The 12,822-nt window shown below is 41.7% G+C and overlaps 1 protein-coding gene across 1 annotated transcript in view; it reads right to left on the bottom strand.

Annotated features, from left to right (window-relative positions):
* Nucleotides 1-12,822, bottom strand: part of nck1b (NCK adaptor protein 1b) — a 137,351-nt gene that overhangs the window by 80,515 nt on the left and 44,014 nt on the right. The gene's annotated exons all lie outside the window — the stretch shown is intronic.

Below are 12,822 nucleotides of genomic sequence, written 5' to 3' on the forward strand. Positions count from 1 at the left end.
CAACAAAACAATCGATTGTTGTAAGTAGAGCTGCAACAATCAGTCAAATAAACGATTAGTTAATTGAAATAAAGCCTAGTGCCAACTTGATCAAAGGTCCTTTTTAAGTGAAAAAAAAATGCTAAAATTCTTTTATTCCAGCTTCTTAAATGTGCTTTTTTCTTTTGTTCCTTTAGTCCTCCATTATAATAAACTGAATACTTTTTGGTTGTGGACTGTTGGTCGGGATAAAAACAAGACCTTTTAGGCTGCACTGTGTGAAACATGTTCCACCATTTTAAATTTTTTTTTTTTTTTGACATTTTAATGGCCAAACATCAAATCCATTAAACAAGAAAACAATCAACACATCACTTGATAATGAAAAGAATTGTTAACGTGCAGCCCAACTCATAAGCCACTTTTAGGACTCACCTGGTTTGAGCTGCATGTCAGTAGAAAGAAATAGTGTGACCGCTGGACAGATAACATCATCTCTATTTGTGACATGGGAGGTGCTCTAATGATGCTTGTGTGGCTTATTTCCAGTTAAAGGAACAAGCTGACTAAGTGGAATGAAAATATGACTCACTTTCTTTTATATGGAACATGTTTCAGAGGAAACAGCAGTTTTTACTGTCAGAGAAAATCATAACAACATTTTTACAATGATTTATAGCATGCATTTTATACCATAAAGTCAGTTTAGTTATATGAGTGACTTGGCCAACAAAAAAAAAGAGCCTTAACTCCGTTGACTAGCTAATGTGTACTTAGTAGAGAAAAGCATGAGATGTGGGAAAAAAAACAAAAACAGAAAAAGGTGTATGTCCTTAAAGGAAAAGTTAAATAGCTTTGTTTTAAAGAGTTAAAGGACGAAGCTGAAACCACTTTGGGTCAAATATTAGGTGACAGGTAGCATCCAGTTAGCTTAGCACAAAACCTGGGAACACTTAGCCAGACAAGGTGACAATATCTGACAGCCAGAAACTCTAAAGCTCCCTAACTAACGATTTAATGTTTATTTAATCCACACACACACCAAAATAAAGTGTAAAAACAACAATATGCCTTTTTATCTGAGGTGGGCAGGTATTTTTTTGTTAACAGTTGCGAGGCAACAGCCAGAGATTCAACAAAGTTATTGCACATAAAATATTTAAAAAAAAATTAAATAAAATTATTGGTAACATGTAGCAGTAGCATATAGACTTTTATTTTGAAAATAGTCTTTCTTTTTTGGGTCTACAAGATGATTTGTGATTTTTTTTTTTTTTTTTAGATAAACGATGTAATGTGCTTTAGATAGTCGAAAGTTCTGAGACAGTTATTTCATTACTGTTTGGTTCATTGAGTTTGTACTCTAAAGCACTTCAGTGATTTCACACCGGGACTTAAACATTTCATATTCCGGTTTTGTAATCGCCGATGGAATGAATTTGCGACGCATTTCCCTGGAAGCCGCCGTGTCTCGCTCACCCTTCCCTCCTCTGCTGAACTCCTCTCAGGTATTTACAAGTCGAGCTGCCAACGGCGAACACACCGATATGCTTTGCTTTCACTCTCAGCTGGACCTGAACACTGGGGCAAAGTGTTCTGCCAATGTCAATACAGGTGCCCCACTCGCATATTTGGGGAGAGGTCTCCTAAAAGCTGTGTACATAGACCTATGCTAATTGTCTCCTGCTAATAGATGGCCCATTTCTCACCAGCTCGTTGCGCCTTCGGGGCCCCATTTAGGGCGTCACCCTCAAAGGAAAAAAAAAACAACAAAAAAAACAAGCCCATCGAGCTGAATGACAGCAGAGACCGTTCCTCCACAGCCCTTCGTTGGACCCACCGTGTTTCTGTTTTCATTTGTTTTTCACGTTGTAACAATAATAACTGAAAACAGTGTGCAAGCATGTGGATTCACTTGATTTCAGGGGTTTGTTTTGGAGGTAGTAGTTTCACCGGGAGCATCCAAACGAGAGGGGATGGTTTCGTGATAATTAACACGTTCAATAACAGAGATTATGGCCCATCGTGAAACCTGTTTGTGAACCCGGAGGAGCAATTCAAAATTGGTGCGAGAAAAGAGCGACACCAGTCAGAAGATGTATTTCATTGCTGCCGTGTCCAGCAGTAAGAAAACCTGTTCCCTAAGGAGAACAGATATAGACTAGTTTGAAGAAGGTTTGACAGTAACAAGGTTAGGATCAAAGTAAATAATCTCGATTACATCACACACTGTTGGCGCTGCACTACTATTAAGGTTAGGATGTCTGAGCAAGTGGCGCCTTTATGTTGCTGTTATTGCAAATAGACTCGAAATCAAAGGAGTTACAAGACTACTGGGAGGAAAAGGGAAGAAAAAAAAAACAACAGACACTTTTGTGTGGTTTTTTTTTTTTTTTTTTTTTTTTAACATTTTCCGACCTTTTTGTAAAATATTTGACACTTTGACTAGTGTTGGGTATTTTAAATCCTTCACAATAAAATGTTTGATATATCACTCGGGTTAAACGGCTGACTTTTTTTTATCACCTTGTTTTGAGGTAGAGCAAAAATAATACAAGGTTAAGTAAATAAATAAGAAAGTAAGTAAACAAATATTTAATAGTGCAACCTGCACTGAAAAAAAAAAAAAAAATCATTGTTGTTATCTCCTACCTGACTGCACGTGTTGCCGTAATGGTAGCGTCCAGGTTGTTGTTGTTTTTTTTCAAGGTGTGTGTGTGTGTGTGTGTGTAGTGGAGTAGAGGTGAGGGCGTGTGACTCGGTGACGCTGCAGTGTGAGCCTGAGCGTCTCTGTGTCCAGACAGACTCCACCCAATTAGTTTCCCTGTCGCCCTGAAACTCTTTAAGTCACAACAATGAACCATCCACAGCCCGGAGGAAGAAACCGACAGTCACATGAGCAGCGGCAGCAGTCACAGTCATTAGTGAGGAATTCTGCTCTCTTCTCAACAAAAAATAAATAAATCACCTAATAATGACCGAGATTCACAATTGGCCCTCTGTTTGACGAGTTCCAGAGAACTTGGAGAAGCTTCTTGCTCACTCTGTGGTTTGGTCGGGCGTAAAGCCTAATTATAGCAGCAGCGTTGGCAAACATCAGATCACTGACACAGGTTCAACAATGTTGTTTCAACAGACACACATTATGTAACGGCCAAATCTAGGTAGCATAAAAAGCTGTCCCGAGTTCATGGTTTTAGTTTTTCTTTCATGAAGTTCTCTTGAGATAAACAGGAAATGTGTCGGTGGTAGAACTCCTGCTTTTTATGTTGCTCTTTGAAGTCCCCTGTCAGGCCCATCAATTCCCCTATTTGATAAACAAGGAAAAGTTCCAGGGGAACAGTGCGGCTCACGCATGTTTACCCTCTCTTCTAAGAAAAAAAAAAAAAATAGGGGGGAGTGGGGGGGGGGTGCCAAAGCCACTGTGAGTCAGGCCTGAATACATTAAGGCCACTCTCTTTAAAAGTGTGCCAAAGAGTTCATGGTGGAAGACGCCCCTCCAAGAGCACAATAATGGGCTTCAATGCTTTCCATCTGCGGCAGGAGAAAGGCCTGCGACTGCACGTGCTGCGTGAAGTGGACTCAACAATGCATCAATGCATGGCCATCAGAGGCATCATAAAACTACTTCTTCGATGATGACCGCCCCGGTCGGTCGGAGCGAAATGCCAATGTCTCAAATAAATACAAGACAACAAAAAAAAAAAAAAAAAAAAAAAAAAAGCATTCAAAGCACGAGAATGTCAGCTGAGATTTAGACAGCTTGTTGAGAAATAAGTAAAAATTCACAACAACGTCGGTGCTGGAAGAAGTTGAGAAGTTTTCCCGGGGAGAGCGACACAACAGATGAGACAGTCTGACGATGTTGTTGTGGTGGTCAGGCCGGGCAGACGGAAACAACGGGGCTCAGGGGGGGGAAGCTGATTGATGGCTCCAGCTGTCCCAGAGGAGAGGAACACAGGCAGACAGCTGGTCACCTGTAGCCCCAGACATGAGTGTGATCGAGGCGCAATGGCATTGTGTTTCACTGCAGAGGGCAACCGGTGCAATGCAGAGTTCAGGCCGCTGTTCATCATAGCCAAGAAAACAAGCAGCGGGGCTGCAGGGGATGAGACTTAAGGAACAAAAGGAGGAAACGGGTTTAGTTTAGGAAAGCATGCATAAGGCAAATTTAGTGGATTGCTAGCACTTCAACACCTAAGTGTTTTGTTAATGAGATTACTTCAAACCTGAGCAGAAAACACACACCTCATTATTGTCTACTGACAACACAGACCTCTTAAGTCATCCAATTTTGCATGTTATTAAACGGACACGACCACATGAAGAATAATTGTTAAAGTTACATGAGAGACGGAGAGAGAGAGGGGGAGAAAAAAAAGAAGAAGAAGAGATGAGCTCACTGAGGCACAGGGATTAATCCAGAAGCAAGAGGACAAGAAAAAACACCCTCCCCCTCTCAAAGCCAGTCAGCCAATCAGCACGCAGAGGAGCTGGTTTACTTGGAGACCAAAGAATCTGTGTAGTGATATGACATCATCAGCTGCCCATTAAAGGAGAGGTCACTTGTTCTTTTCTTCCATTTTCCCTCCACCTCTCAGGATGAGTGAGGAAATGTGATGCAGTTCTCCAAGAACTTCAGAGGAACAAAGACCTTTTCAACAGTCTATCTTTCCTGTTTTCCCCTCATATAGACCGTTTACATAAAAGGATTGTTGTAGCCATGCCGTTCCCATTTTACCTTGCAGGGTTGTCTGAACTGAATGCCGAAGTAATATTCATGAGTGTCAGTTGTTCGGCTCTGAGACAGGCACGATTCATAAATTCAGCAACTTGCCTCTGCTGTCTTCCTTTGTCACGGCGACACTGTGACAAGAAATGTTCCGTTTTCAATGCTCCCATTCATTCACTAACAAACAGGCACTATGTTTGGACTGCCCTCACTGCATACAGTATGTGTGTTTGCTCTTATGGGTTCTCTGTGCTATGTGTCTTTAGCTTTAGGGCAAGAAAAGCTGCCAGTTTGTGTTTTGTTTACTTGGCAACGTCACAGCGCTGTCTGACTAATACTTTCTGGATTGTCTCTCCCAGGACATTTGTTCTATGTTTTATTCATCGGTGTGATGTGCTATAGACTCCCCCCCTGACATAAAATTATTGATTTCCTAATAGACTATCAAAGGAATGGCTGCACTTAAGGCATCAGGAGTTGACGGTACCTTTGTTTTTGTAGATAATTGATTGACAAAAAAACAAAACAGGACTGCAACAAATGGTGCTTATCATTTGCTATTAATCTACGGTTTATTTTCTCAATTAATCGACTAAGTGTTCTAAAAGGGTGTAAAAAGGCAGGAATTAGTCAAAATCATTTCCATTTTCTTCAAGCCCGAGATGAGAATGGGGCTGGTAAATGGGCCAATGTCTGGCATTATGATTGGCATGATGATACAAGCGTTACAATTTAATACTGCGATATACTGAAAACAAGGAAGATATATTGCCACACAGTGTTGGGCAGTAAGCAGTTACATGTAACGGAGTTATGTAATGAAATTGCAAAATAAATGTAACTGTAATCGCTTACTAAGTTACGAAGGAAAAGTATGTAATTATATCACAGTTACTATTCAAAATGTTGGTGATTATAATGGGGTTATATCCAAATATATTCTTTTCAGTAAAAGGCTTATATGTAGAATATAATATTCATTCTGTTGCTGGTCATCTTTTCACTTTCTGTTAAGATCTGGACAGCCTCCGTTCATTTGGCAGTATGTGCTCAAATGTTGAGCCTTGTTTTTGATTGATTATCTTGTGTGAATTTGGACCGCCTCTCCTCTGCCAATCAAATCAATGTTCACTGCGCTAAGCAACCCTACGGACGGCCATGTTGTCGTATAAGACGAGGAGATTTTTAAAAAAAAAGAGTCATTCAGTAACTGCTGTTTAAAATCTGTGAACACTAGCCAGCCCTGTTGATAGAGTCGACCTGAATGTAAACCTGGTTCGAGGACATTTTTTCCTGACATCTGACATCATAGCACTAAATTTCATACAATCTAAGCAGAGAAATTGTAATCAATAAATTAAAAGTGCAATGTTTTTGAGAATCAGTGCAGTATTACAAAACAAAACATCAAAATTCTCAAGTGTATCAACATGAAGTATCTTGTTAGGGACGACCAACAAAAACAAAAACAAATTGGAATTTCATATAAGTTGATTTTTTTTTTTTTTTTTTTAAACAATCGCTCTGAAGATGAATGGAATTTTAAAATGGTTGCCAATTTATTCCAATTTATTTCCTGTTTATTAATTAATTCACTAATTGTTTTGGCTCTAGAAAAAGATACATATTTAGAAGACAGTACAGATAAACCAATTTAATTATTACAGGAAGCAAATATTAGCTGAAATCAATATGCAGCTCCTGTCCAAGAACAGGCTTTTAAACTGAGGTAAAAACAAACAAATAAACAAACTAATTAAACAGAGCTTTAAAAGAAACCCAACAGTATTTCCACTTCATATACTTACATGTATGCCGGCCTATATAGATATATATTGAACACGATTGTATAAGCATTTACATATGCATGTAAGATTGTGTCTATGGGAGTATATGGACCGTTTCAAAACCCTGCCATGAAACAGATGGCAGTTGCACTTTAGAATATTAATAGGCTGAATCTGTTATTGCAGCATTTTGCGCTGTGAAGTGAACTGGCAAGAACTCACAGAGCAGCATCTCTCCCCGAACAGAAATCATGTTCACTGCTTCCTGGTTATAAAAAAAAAATAAAGTGAAAAAAGAGGTGTGTAAATCTGGTGCCGAAAGGGTAAATGATGAGTGACATCGGTATTAGTGAAGGGGTCTCCTGCTTAGAGGTTACAGCCCATTCAATCACATCACTCAGCAATACTCAGGGCCATCATTCACACGACTGAGCTAACCCTCACTTCCACACGAGGCCCCTGCAATTGGCCACTTCATCACAAAGACGTTGTGATCATTGTAGACCTCTAAGCTGCCATCACACTCCCCTCAATTGCTGTGAAACTACTGTCGGTGAGAGCTCAGGCAAGCGGTGTTGTTGGGACACATGTCTTCCAGAATTTACAGCTCCTGATGGCTCCCTGCATCGTCCAGAAATCAATACGTGGCAACTCGTGCTTTATGGCTACATAACAGTTCTCGAAAAGATGTAGTGTGGGAGTGCGCGCAGAGATATTAGCCGAGATGAGCGCCAGACAACAAAACCGAAACCCTTCATCAGCTTATTTTCCTTTGACTGCAGCACTTCCTCATTGAAATGTTTACATGCAGCACACGTGCTTTCAAAGAAAAGGCAGCGACTTCTGAAGCAGAGGAAGTGCTATAGTGCAAGTGACTCCCCTAATACGGATACACAGCTGATAACAATGAAGTTACACACATTATATGATTTGACATGTACACATATAGCTTTGAAAATGAATCATAAATCACATTATATTGTAGTTTTATAGTCACTTCATGGCCACTGAAGTTAATGCTAGAATAACTTAATTCTGCTCATAGTTTCACTATGTTGCACTGCTATTTACCTGTATTAGTAGTGACATGCTTTATAGGAACAGATTGACACTGATTAAAAAAAAAAAAAATCATTGAACTGTTTCTCTAGAAACCGCTTGAATGTGATGGAAGTCCCTCACTACGTCACACTCTCATTGACACAAGCAGAAGGAAATCACACACGGCCACATTTCCCGTCATAAACTGAACACTTCCTCCTGTTTTTTTGTTTTTTTCTTTGGTTCTCATTGTCTGTGTAGCAATTTCAGAGCGCACAGAATAACATAAAGAGGCGATGCTGGGAAAAAAAAGCAGCCGGTCCGCTGAACTTTACAGCAATCGCAGAAAAGTGATCAAGTTGACTCGGGTTTTCATAAGGAAACTCGTGAGTCAAATGTCAAACAGCTCGTTCGCATTGACACTTAAGAGAGCAACTGAGACAAATAATAACATACACACATCCCTTTAATAGCCAGAGCTGTCAAAAGTCGTTTGAATCATTTGATCCTTTTAGTTTCTTTTTGTATATTTGTTTTGCACACGTGTTGTTCAAACTGCAATGTGATACAAAACAAACTGCAACATGATATAAAAGTGGTATCAATCTTTGCTAAAGAATATTTTCCAAACATCAAGCTGTCTCTGCTTCGGAAAAAAAAAACAACAACAAACAGCGACTAAGTCTCTCAACTTTCCTGCTGGATGTTGAACACATTTGTTTACATGTTCTCATGATCAACCACCAAGACGTCTTGTTCAGAAGAAACAAGGCTGCTGTCATCCCTCTAAATGCACTAATTGATACTCTGGTTACGAAATGCACTAATTTGCGTCCACATACGATCTGAGCCAACATCTCTGCACTGTAGGTGGTTAACAAAAACCGGGACTTGTAGTGGTCGTCAAACTAAATCAGCCCATAACTTCAAATGAGTGGCATATTTTCACCGTGGGTGGGGGGTGGGGGGGTGGGGTGGATGGATGGAGGACAATGAGGCACTGGTGATGGGGGAGCGGGAGGGGTGGGGCAGGTGGGGGTGGGTGGGCTGCGGGACGTGCAGTCGCTGAGGCTCGGAGAATCAGCATCACAGCGCATTGCTGTTACCACGGCTACAGTGACATGCAGGCCAACTGCAGGTGCCAGGCCGACAACAGCGAGGCCCAATTAGAGACCCTGGGAGAGGGAAGATAATGAAATACAGCCGCAGACTGACGTGGGTTAACTAAATAAGTCCAGAGTCATTTAGTGTGAACAAAAAAGATGACTGGATGGATGTCAGGGTAAGAAAAGTGGTCACAGACCCCTGGATGGTCGTTCAAATTGATTCACTGACAAATGAACAGGCTATTTGGACTCGGTGCCGTTACATATACAAATTTTAGAGTTCATTTCAACAGTTTTATGTTTTCAGTTTTATATTGCTTTACTACACTTTATCGTCAGTATCAGTTTATTTCTGCTTTTCCTCCTCAGACACACATACACCCCCCCCTCCCCCTCCCACAGTAGACAACCTCCGGGCTAGCCGGTGCTGAATGACCACAGAATGTGAGAAAGGGACAAGTAGCAGTGTTTACCGAGCACTACTGTCCACACATCCGTTCCCACAATGGCCCCATTGAGGGTGGGCCCAGGTTAAAGCCTATTTAAAAGGCTTGTTTAACACTGAGAAGAGGGGCCACATACCCGAACCGCAGGGAAGGGGAGGTGGGGGGGAAGGGAGAGGGATTCACAGCAGGCTCCTCACCCTCCACCCCAGCTTTTTCCTCTCTTTCTGCACTTTGGATTTTTTTTTTTTTTTCCTGTGTTTAAAAAAAAAGTTTTTCACATTGTGTCTGTACACACGTGCGAGAACACATGTGAACGTGCACCAGTGTGAGCTGGACCGAGGACAGCGGCCAACGGAAAGGGAGACGAGGTAGAAAAAAGGTGGGAGTGGTTGTGTGAGGGATACTTTTAGTGGAGACAAAAAAGCAGGATGGATGGGCAGAGGGACGGAAAGAGAGAGTAAAAGGACAGTGAGGGAACATTTTCCCCTCTACCCTCTACCCTCCTCCCTCCTTCCCGCCTTTCTCTTCTCATGTGAAGGACAAGCCTGGCGGGGCTGCGGTCTGGCCCAGTGATTGTGTACGGCGCCTCGCAGTGCCTCACACAGGAACGCCATTAATCACTGGAGCAGGTCTCTCAGTCCTGGACACAAAGACCCCACACGCCGACTCCACTGCGTACACTCGCACATGCAAACACACAAACACCATGAATACTTGCATATCTGCTCGGGCATGAACGAGAGAGAGAGAGAGAACTAAAAAGAGAGAAGGAGATTCCTGAGGGTATTCACAGAAGTACACGTAATTATTTTCTAAATGTTTTGGCAGCATGCTGCAGAGAGAACTGAGAAAGGAATGCCAAATAGTTTGGAGTCACACCAAGAGAGCAGTCTTGAATTGGTTTAGCATTTAGTCATAGAGTGAATTTGTTCCTACAACACAGCGCAGTCCCGATATTTAAGGCCTTAAAAGTGCTCTGATTAAGAAATAAGCATTCTCGCCGTCATAGGACGGCGAGAATGCTTATTTCATTTCGTTCCTCGTGGCTCAAAAGCACCATCTGATTAAACAAGGCAAGCAAGCTAAAGATGACTCCGGTGTCCTGAGATATTAGATATCAGCGCAAAGACGTGCAGGAGATACACATATTTCCCCACAAGTCAAGCAGGCAATGTTTTCCAGGTCATTTGGTGGAGAAATCCCTGCAGCAGTTCTATTTCCATCGGCTGCCTTGAGCGCGAGTCCATGTGTGCACAGTACGTCTATAGTGGGAGCTGAGGAGAGGACACTGCTGAGGTCAGCCCCTATATTAGGACTTCAGGCTCCTCTTACCCCAAACATACACACTGCAGAAAAATATAGGCACTTTAAAAATTAATTCACTCCCGTATGCAGATTTAAAAAGATAACATGATAGAAATGAAGTCATTGGATGAGGTGATGACACCTGTTTCTAGAAATATTTAGAAATACATGTAATTACTGCACCTACTGGCAGATTCTACGTTAGTTTAAAAAAAAAAAAAAAAAAAAGCAACATTTGAACAATATATAAAACCTCTTCAGAATGTAAACGTGTTTGCTGCGGGGAAAAAAAGAAAAAAAAAAACTCTCTTCAGCAAGCCGACATTCATTTCTTGATTATTTAGCATGTTTGCTGTCTGAACAGATGCAGAAATGCATAAAAACGTGTTGGATGTGTCTTCCAACCTGCGCATCTGCGCACATAAAAACTCAAAACAGGAAAGTGGATTGATTGATAGCACAAACTGCAGGTGGAAGAGGGGGCGGAGCAGTAAAATGCGGAGTTGTCTGGCATACGAAGAGACAATCATCTGTGTGGGTATCTGTGTGTGCGTGCGTGTGTGTGTGTGTGTGTGTGTGTGTGTGTGTGTGCGCGCGTCCTCCTCTACTCCTCTGCCTCTCAGACACGCCCATCTCCTCCCTCCCTCTCATACCTAATCCCAGACCAGCCACTATAATTTACTGCCCCATCAGTAACTAGCCATCGACAGGGAGGAGATGAGGAAGAGAGAAGGAAAGGCAGCAGCCAGAGGCAGGCGGAGGGTCAGTGGCTATATCGAGCACATAAACCCTCACGTAATGAGCAATATTTGTGTACCAGGAGGAAGGTCGTCAGGGTGAAATGGAGGGAGAGTTGTACATTTCATGCACACACGGGACTTCATTTGTCCAGCTCACGTATTATGTGTTTTTGCATGTTTGTACAAGCGAATATGCTGAAACGATATTTTGTTGTTGTTATCTTTTATTGTGAAATGTTGACAGTGTTTCCTCTCTGCTGTGCTGCAGCCGATCGACGAGTTTAATGAGTCTAAGCAAAAATGAAACTGAAATCAAAAGTCAAGGGCTGCACTATTTGTTCCCCTTTGAGAGCAAGCGTTTAACTTTCAGGCGTGGCAGATTTAATCATTGTCCTAATTACGCGTCATTACATAATCAATGCGTTCATCGTGATAAAGTAGATTCGTTTTTATCCGAAATCCTACGTGTGTCGAGCTAACAAATGCAAATCAAGGTCGACACCGTGAAGCCGTAAATATTTCTGTTTTAGCTGTAATGCTTCCAGATTAAAAACACACAACAAAGTGAATCCAATCAGTGCTGAGCAGCTGACCTCAGCCCGTGTAAACACGTTTTATGTTTTTAGAAGGAGTCGGAGAGCTTGTGTGTTTTGTTGAGAGAAAAGCTGAGCCTTTCTGAAGAGATTAAGGCGGCAGATCCCATGATGCGTTTTGAGATTTGATGCGCATTGTGGCTACTTTAATAATCTCTGGGCCGAACATGACATCACACTGTACCAGCACGCTCTACATATGTACATGGAGCGTTCGGGCCTCTGTCTCCTAACACTCGTCCCTGGTGGTGAAAGCTCCGCTGGGATTGTCCCGACATAAGCCCCTTTCTAAGTGATGGGGCTCAGGGACGTGGAGTGACAGCGTGTGCTTCATGATGATTAAACGAGTGAGGAGCCCATCAATGACCAGGCGTCACACCTCCAGGTGCTGTTAATCATCGAAACAATACACTGTTTCCGTTTCCATCTCCCACACAATGGATCCATACGTACCAGCAATCAGCTTTGAATCAATCAGCAAGGGGACCAGGTGTGTGTGTGTGTGTGTGTGTGTGTGTGTGTGTGTGTGTGTGTGTGTGTGTGTGTGTGTGTGTGTGTGTGTGTGTGTGTGTGTGTGGAGGGGGGGCTTGTGTCATGTCACAAGTGTTTTTTTTGTTGTTGTGAGAATAGGTGTAATGGCTGGCAAATTAAGAGCTAACTGATTTACATCTAATGCTAATGATACCCTGATACTCTCATTAACCCCTTTAGTTTTATTCCAATCACAGACAACCACCAATTTGATACATTTATTCATATTTCTGTGACTATTTCTTTTTAAACTAGTAAGTTTAACTTACTTCATTCTTTAGTAGATCAAGGCTGTATTTACAGGTGTGATTAGAAAGCCAAACTGGATGATGAACACCCAGGTTTTTTTTTTAATTACAATTTTAAGGGCAGAACCTTAACAGAATGAAGGTAAAAGTCATTGTGGAGGGCATCAATATTAACTAAATAACTTTTCCCAGGTCTAACGGTTGTAGTTGTTCCTCAGTGGAATTCAGCAATGTTAGTCTTTCATCTTTTTGGGTGTTGTTTATTTATTATCTGGTGTAAACTTTACAGGCAGGAGGAGAGATCCCCGAAGCCC

This window comes from Brachyistius frenatus, unplaced genomic scaffold, assembly GCF_029030835.1.
Source record: "Brachyistius frenatus isolate BFR_SWC_R1_liver_20210118 unplaced genomic scaffold, ASM2903083v1 Contig_47, whole genome shotgun sequence".
Classification (NCBI taxonomy): Eukaryota; Metazoa; Chordata; class Actinopteri; family Embiotocidae; genus Brachyistius; species Brachyistius frenatus.